The 8541-nt window shown below is 43.0% G+C and overlaps 1 long non-coding RNA gene across 1 annotated transcript; it reads left to right on the forward strand.

Annotated features, from left to right (window-relative positions):
- Positions 1–4685: 4685 nt before the first annotated feature.
- Positions 4686–8541, forward strand: LOC140322230 (uncharacterized). The gene is made up of 3 exons (XR_011919185.1): positions 4686–5018; positions 7057–7106; positions 8449–8541. It is a non-coding gene; the product is annotated as an uncharacterized lncRNA (long non-coding RNA).

Here is an 8541-nt window from a genome sequence, read left to right on the forward strand (position 1 = left end):
ACAGCCTTCCCTCCCACCTACCCCATACAGTGCCTTCCCACCTACCTACTCCATACACAGCCTTCCCACCTACCTACCCCATACACAGCCTTCCCCACAGCCTACCCACCTACCTGTGATGTGGACTTTTGATATATAAGAAAGAATCATAAAGTATACTACATACAAGGTTTTTGCCTCATACCAACAAAGGGCTTTTTTATCTACACCTTTTGTTTTTCTGGGCCAAGGCTAATGACCACCCGACCATTGTTCACCATTTTTGAAATATCTGGAAAGCTGACTGCATTGTGAAGAGTGATTGTCCTGTAAATATCATTAAGTTTCATTTGTGTAACAATAACCCAAGTATAAATAGGAAACAATAACAACAATGACAATGACCAACGTATAATGTAGAAACAATGGCTAATAAATTGGGGCATAAGAGGAGATAGCCTGGATATCACGGCCATCAATGACTCTGGATTCCTGAAAGATCACTGTTTACTTTTAATTACCTTTCTGTAATTCTTCACTTTGTATAAATACCACCACCTTTTCTGAATAAATCAGAACAATAACCACCTTTGGATGTTCTCACACATGTGTCTGTAAAAACTACATCTATAGCAAGGAGTCTCTGTTCCTTCAAGAGGGAAATACGTTCATCCTCAACACCTGCCTTCCTACCTACCTACCTACCTACCTACCCCACACACAGACTTCTCACCTACCTACCCCATACACATCCTTCCCACCTACTTACCCCATACACATCCTTCCCACCTACCTACCCCATACACAGCCTTCCCACCTACCTACCCCATACACAGCNTTCCCACCTACCTACCCCATACACAGCCTTCCCACCTACCTACCCCATACACAGCCTTTCCACCTACCTACCCCATAAACAGCCTTCCCACCTACCTACCCCATACACAACATTTCCACCATTCCTCCTCTGCTGCCATTCTTTTCATTGGCTTCCATTTCACCTTAGAATCAAATTCATCTCCTGTGTTTTGCCTTCAAATCCCTCTACAGTTCTTGTCCCACTTACTTTCTGACCTGGTAAATAAATACCCCCCTAGCCGCTCTCTTCGCTCCTCCAATGACCTACTAATGATTTTTTCCAAGACTTTTCTAGAGCTGCCCCCACTCTCTGGAATGGTCTCCTCGTCCTATTCGGCTTGCTCCTACTTTCTGCTTAAAACCCAACGCTTCAACCTCACCCACCCGTCTTCTTCTGTCTCCTAAACCCTCACTACTTCCCACCATTCCATATCCCCCTCCTATTGTGTGATACTTCCCCCACCTCCTAGATTGTAAGCTCTTCTGGCAGGGTCCTCTCCTCCTCCTGTGTCACTGTCTGTATTTGTCTGTCATTTGCAACCCCTATTTATTGTACAGTGCTGCTTAATATGTTGGCGCTACAAAAATACAACATTTTTAATAATAACATTAGCATAAAGTTGTAGAGAAAGTCCTAGGATTTCAGTGGCTGTGATATGAGACTGAATTTGTTCACAATTTATATCAATACAGAGATGGATGAGGGTTTAGCTGCTTGTTTAGAATATGGTGATATTGTAGAGATCAGTGCCAGGGCTCAGGTTCATTTGTAGCCATTATGGCCGACTTACTTCAGTTTCCTTCTAGTCATAGCCTCTTATTGTACGCTATAGGTGTTTTACTATGGATGAACCCCAAATCTTCTCTCTCCTATAATCTGGGCATAAAATGACCCCATGTATGAGGTTCAAAAAGTTTAGATGTTTTTTTTGTTTTTTGCTTTTTGTAATTGCGAATGGATACACTGACATCATCATCATCAAGCTGCAGTGCAAATGTTAAAAAGTAATCCTGATACTCTGCTCACTTTCTGAAATGTCGGAATATTCTATTACAGGTTTAAAGGAAATGTCACCAGGAAATATACAGAGCGATATGCAACAGGTCACATATAATGCAAAGCAACATCTGACAGTGTGAGGGTTAATGAGACAATGTAATAAATATTGGGGGATCTAATCTGTGCAATAATTATCTGCAGTGTTCAGTGCTGGGAGCCAGCAATTGCTAAAATGACCTGGCTGCAAGAATAAAAATCTGCCCCCCCAGCCCCCTCTTCATTAAATCTGCCCCCCCAGCCCCCTTATATCTGTCCCGCAGCCCCCTCCTCATTAAATCTACCCTCCAGCCCCTTCCTTATTATATCTGCCCTCCAGCTCTCTCTTCATTAAATCTGTCCCCAGCCCCCTCTTCATAATATCTGCCCCCCAGACCCCTCTTCTTTATATCTGCCCCCCAGCCCCCTCTTCATAATATCTACCCCCCAGCCTCCTCTTCATTATATCTGCCCCCCAGCCCCTTCTTCCTTATATCTGCCCCCAGCCTCCTCTTCATTAAATCTGCCCTTCAGCCCTTTCTTTATTACATCTGCTCTCCAGCCCTCTCTTCGTTATATCTGTCCCGCAGCCCCCTCCTCAATAAATCTACAATCCAGCCCCTTCCTTATTATATCTGTCCTCCAGCCCCTTCCTTATTATATCTGTCCTCCAGCTCTCTCTTCATTAAATCTGCCCTCCAGCCTTCTCTTCATTAAATCGGCCCTTCAGCTTCCCCTTCATAAAATCTGCCCTCCAGGCCCCCCTTCAGTCTTGCACAATTATTTAGGCTCCTCCACGTAGCTAAAAAACCCTACACTGTTTTAACTGCACATTGGGCCTGATTGATGAAAGCTCCCCAAGGCTGGAGAGGATAAACTTTCATCAGTAAAGCTGGGTGATCCAGCAAATCTGGAATGGATTTCTTCAAAGTAATTTGCTTTTTTCTAGCAAATGTTTTGATTCCTGGACCAGATCCATTCCAGGCTTGCTGCATCACCCAGCTTCACTGATAAAAGTGTATCCTCTCCAGCACATTGTGAGAAGACACATTAGAAACTGCAGCAAGTCAGAGACAGCCACCTCATTTCCTGGCTAGAGGATGTCCAGCATCATCCAGACCCCTTTCCCTACTCCAACTGTCCCGCTCCTTTTATTTATTGGATTTAAGTCCTTCAATCACAGAAGCTCGGCCTTACAAGTTGGGCTTTCCTAGTGGATCTCTGCTTGATACAGGGAACTGTGATGTTTTAAGAAAGCTATGCACAGCACCTTGCTGGACCCTCCTAAAACTATGATCTGCTTGCATTGCATTGTCACTGATGATGTCATGGGCTCAAAAATAAGATATGCAATACAATCATTAGTATGCTGATGAGAGCAAAAGAGAAAATGGGAAATTAAAATTATTGGCAGTTAAGTTTCAGAACAGACAGCTCAGCTACTGACTGACTCCGGCCAGAGCCACGGACCAAGTCTCCATTACACATTGCATGCTCAGGGCGGTGGGCGGGTTGTGTCTTTGGAGTGGACGGGTCTTGGCATCATGACGTCACTCTGAGGGAAGTTTCTTCCCATTTGAGTGACACACGGATCCCTGTGCATGCTTGGTCCGGAGTCCATGCTTTTAGTGGTCCGCGAGCCCCAAAATGCTGCCCCAAAAATTACTGCTCTAGCCCATAGGAGTATTTTTGACAATCGCCAGCCAATGTGAACACTCCCTGATGACTTCCAGTCAATGGGCCACTCCTTAACAACCTCCTGACAATGGGAGCGCTCCCTCCTTCACAAGCCAAAGGGAGCGCTCCCCTACAACCTTCAGCGAATAGGAACACTACCTAACAGCATCTGGCCAATGGAAGTACTCCCTAACTTTCCCTAGGCAATGAAAGCCCTCGCTGATGACCTCCACTCCCTAACAATATTCAGCCAATGTGGGCACTCCTTGATGACCTTTAATAAATGGGAGCACTCCTTGGCAACCTCCAGTCAATGGGAGTGCTCACTAACAACCTCCAGCCAATGGGAGAGCTCCCTGGTTACTTCCACTGATTGGAAGCACTCTCTAACAATCTGTAGCCGATGGAAGAGTTCCCAGATGACTTTAAATTAATGGTTGCACTTCCTGACAACCTCCAGCCAATGGGAGCACACCTTGATGACCTTCAGTCCATGGGAGCACTCCCTAACAACCTCCAGCCAATGGGAGCACTTCCTAATAATCTCTAGCCAATAGGAGAACTTCTCAGCAGTTATGTGTATGATATATTGATGATCAATATGGATTGAGAATTGGGAATACCATCATTTTAAATATATTTAATTAGATTCCTTTATCTAATATTATAGAAATATCTTACATTCGGGTATTTAGCATTTCCTAGAATGAGTTCAGCAATCCGTAATATGTCCCCATAGAATCATTTTAAGACTTTAATTGGTTGGATGAAAATGATTGATTCACTTGTCTTGAATATGTTTACAATGATCTATATTCTGCCCCTGGTGGATCTTATCTATACAGTGATGGTCCACCTGAAGAACATGGGGTCAATGGGGTGATCTGTCAATGGGCTGACAACAGATCAGCTGATGTGAAGACCTTGGCTGCTAATTACAAATGGGACTCCCCTGTTTTATCCCAGTGATTTGTGACTCAGTGCTGGAGGATGTGCCTGGGATGCTAGCAGAATGCTGGACCTGCCCCAACGCAAACAGGTACATCAGGTTCATCAGATGACATTCCCGGGACTCGCACACTAGCTATATAGGAGTGACACTGCTCTCAGCTATTGACCTCCTTACACCAAGGAGAGAAGTGCCAGCACCAGGAACATCTGGGACAGGAGTGGGATGGGTCCTTGGATATCTCACCGGTGATCCAATACCTTGGTTGGTCAAAGATGGGCTTGCTGGACTTCAGGATAAGCTGCTGGCACCTCTTCCTTTTTGGCATCCTTCTTCATCATAAGGGACTGGTGACAACGCAGACTTGCCAGTTGGTTACTGAGACAGAAGAACTGACATTTGATGTCGTGGGTCAACACAAGATATCTAATGCCACAAGACAATACAATGCTTTTTCACCCCTTTATAACATGCAGAGGTTGTTCCTCAATGCTGTCCAGCCAAACCCCTTTCCAAAAGGTAGGAAAAATGGGCAACACGTTTATATATATTGGGAACAGGAAGGTACAGTGCAGATTAAACCTACAAATGGAGCAATATTTCACTATAAGGATAAAGGGTAAAAAGCTTCAGGTGTGCTACAACATCATGGTGGATGGGTAGGGTTTCAAATGGGGTTTGGGTTGTAGGAACCAGGTAATGGGCACATGGTGGTCTCATCCAAGTTTTATTGTAGGACTAAATCTGTAATGATGATTAGGATGCATTGCCCTGGTGTGGATGTACAATAAATATGGGGGATGTACCATGGAAAAGTAATGTCACCATAATTGGACCCCCTAATCTCAAGTTATATCTCAAAGAGAGATCCATATGGTGTGATATACTGTAGTGTCCCATGCAGTATGATACATGTCTACCTTCATGATTCATGTTGGATGAGACATTTGGAGCATTTCCCATGAGAATATTTACCTGGGGCTTTCTTTATGAACCTTCCTCATTATTACTAAAGATATGGTATCAAAGGAACATTCCAGGTAGCCATTGAGAAACCCATCTGTTGCAATCCCATTCATCACTTACTATACATAGAACATACAAGCATTTATGAAATTTACATGTGAACTGAACCTCTAAAAGCCTTGCTACCCACCTGTCCTATAGAAGAATATTGCCCCCAGTGTTCTCCCCAGACCCTTTTAGCCGGGCTCACCACCCAGCAATTTTCAGTAACAGCTGTTTTTGTGTGATAAGTTGGGTCACAATACACGGAAAATATATTTCCACCCAGCTTAAAACAATTTTTAGGAGAGTACACTGGCCACTCTTTCCTAAGTAAGTCTTCAGTATTGGTTATTGGGAGGTGCAGAATATGTAGACAGCTGATGGCTATACCGTGCAGGGACCAGGCTGCTGCTAGCTAGTTTTGATGTTTGGATTCCAAAATTTTAACAAACTTTAAAATTAATGATTCTTTAAAAGAAGAATAAACTGGATATTTACAGTCCTGGTACACATCGGGCAATGGCACAGCTCTACCCACTATGCATATCAACTCAATGTTTAACTTGTCTGTTGTTAAGGTAAGCCATGGGTAGCACTCCCATTGGCTGGTGATTGTCAAGGGTTGCTCTTACCCTTATATCAACTGGCCAATGGGGAAGATGCCCACTGTGTACCTTAACAGCAGGCCATCTGCCCAATGAGTATGTAGAATGTTCAACCAAAACCATAAATAATCCAACACATCTATCACTACTTCTAGCAGGCACGGGTCCTGTAGAGAACAAAATCAATAATTCATGAAGTAGAATTTTGTTTTTTTGGAATTTCATTGGAGATTTGTGTTTCCTTGTGTTTGTTAATTGATCCCGTGTGTTATTCCTAATCACACAATCCCCCTGAATAGCCAGTCATGGTAATCACTGGACAAAGGGAAGGATTTAAAGTGTGACGAGCTTTCCAAGCTTAGGGTCTTGTAAGAGCTCTCAGCTGAAGTACCTACCATGGGTCCAGTGCAGGAGATCAGTAAGTGTTCCGTTTGGTTTGGGGTGACCTTTACTGCAGCAAATAGAAATATATATAAAAATTGGAACCAACATGCTGAACTTTTAAAGGACTCTGAACTTACTGTCCTCCCTGACCTGCTTATGACAATTCTGGTTGGATATCTTCAGCACTTTTGAACCACTGATCCAGAACAAGCATTATGAATAAACTCACCTGATCTGTATATTTGTTCCCAGACACTGACCCCAATATTAAAGTTGATTGTGTTTTTCCAGGTGTAAACCTTTAACACCTGTAAGATGTCCAAGCATAAAGTGCATCCCATGTATACAATATCTTTATAGTAAGATTACGCACATCCTTTATTGGAGAAAAGGCATTTTGATTTGGCATTTTCTGTGTTGTTGATGTTGTAATAAAAAAAAGATGCCAGTTTATGTTTATTACAGTATATAGCAAATGGACATCCTCAAAGAATCCTAGATCTGGGTCCTGGAGCTCTCCCGTTACATTTACTTAATGTTGTGATTTTTTTTTCTCCTAGAGTTGCTTCGGGTTTTTTTCACGAATTCTTCTCTCCTGAAAACCTCTGAAGTGAGTATAATTCTGTATTATATGCACACCTGGTCACCTTCACAATGAATATTCTCTTTTAGAATGGCTGATGGGCGGTGAGATAAGCAGTCCCCTTCTAGGGTTGGCACCACCCAACCTCTATGCCTGTTCTATCCCCAAAAACCATTTGAACATTTGGCAGCGGTTGGCATTGGGTGGTACTGAACTGCTCACTACCACCTCCTTTCATTCACTGTGTGCTACGATGTCTGGGTCTTGTGATATCAGCTGGCACAGCTTTACTGGTATGTGCCAGGCAGTTATTGAGCAGTGAGGGTCTGAATGTTAAAGCTCTGGTTCCATACTAATATTATACTATACAGTAGCTGTGCCAGGCACCAAGGCCTATGCCAGGATAAGATAAAGTGGAGTCATGCCAACTGGCCCATTGAGTGCTCACCAGTGAAAGTTACTGCAAGAACCACCACCAAGGCATCAGAGTGGATGTGGTCACCATAAGGGCCAGTACACAAGTGCTCGACCAGCAAATCCAATGAATATTCCATCTAGTTGGAAGTCCCAAAATACTGCACATGAGTGTATGAGATTCTACCCTTCCAATTGACTTTCCCAGACAATGATCCGAAATGTGCAATTTTTTACCAACATGCCCAGAATTCCCATAATGGATCTGAAATCAACCAATAGTCTTTATTGATTGGCTGGCTTCTGCATTTATTTTCCTTCAGATCTGATTGTTTTGTTGGATCGAAACAAATATGTACTCATTCCTAGGCTTGAGGTTGCCAGCATTTTAGTGAAGAAGTTGAATGGATATACTAAAGGACTATAGACTGTTCCTATAGCAAAGTAGATTATCACCATGCATGGCTATTTCATCCAGCTTTGTGAATGAGATGAAGCTCTGCTGACTTTAACCATTCGATAACATGCAGGGAAACATTTTTCGGGTTTATTTGTGTGTGATTGGTTATTCCCTACAAAGGGAATTTTCACCTCATTCACCTATTAAAGTGTCACTAAAGTGAATTATTCCCTGAAGAGCAATAATTCACCATGCTAAGTAAACAGATTAAATGTCTTTTGTAAATTAGTCCCAATGCGCCTTTCGGTTTCTTGTCGTAGGAGTGCTTTATGTCCCCCTGTTATTGGTTTCCGGACTGGAGAGGTGCCGCATTGATGGGGGTGGTCAATGGGTGCATGGTGGTAACCAGAAAACAATCAATATCCAGGAGACATTGATGATGTACCAGGTTGTGCACCCATGGCAGTGTATGGCCAGGATAAGAATAGGAAATACTGGTTCATAATACAATCCTTACTAAATTCTTCCTTTCTTGTATTTCCAATGCCATTGTAGGTAGTGAAATATGCGGCTGGATATGTGACCTGCGCCGTCATCGCAATTCTTTTTGTCATCTTCGCTTTAGTATTTGGAATAATATTCTGTACA

Source organism: Pyxicephalus adspersus, chromosome 2 (genome assembly GCF_032062135.1).
Source record: "Pyxicephalus adspersus chromosome 2, UCB_Pads_2.0, whole genome shotgun sequence".
Lineage (NCBI taxonomy): Eukaryota > Metazoa > Chordata > Amphibia > Anura > Pyxicephalidae > Pyxicephalus > Pyxicephalus adspersus.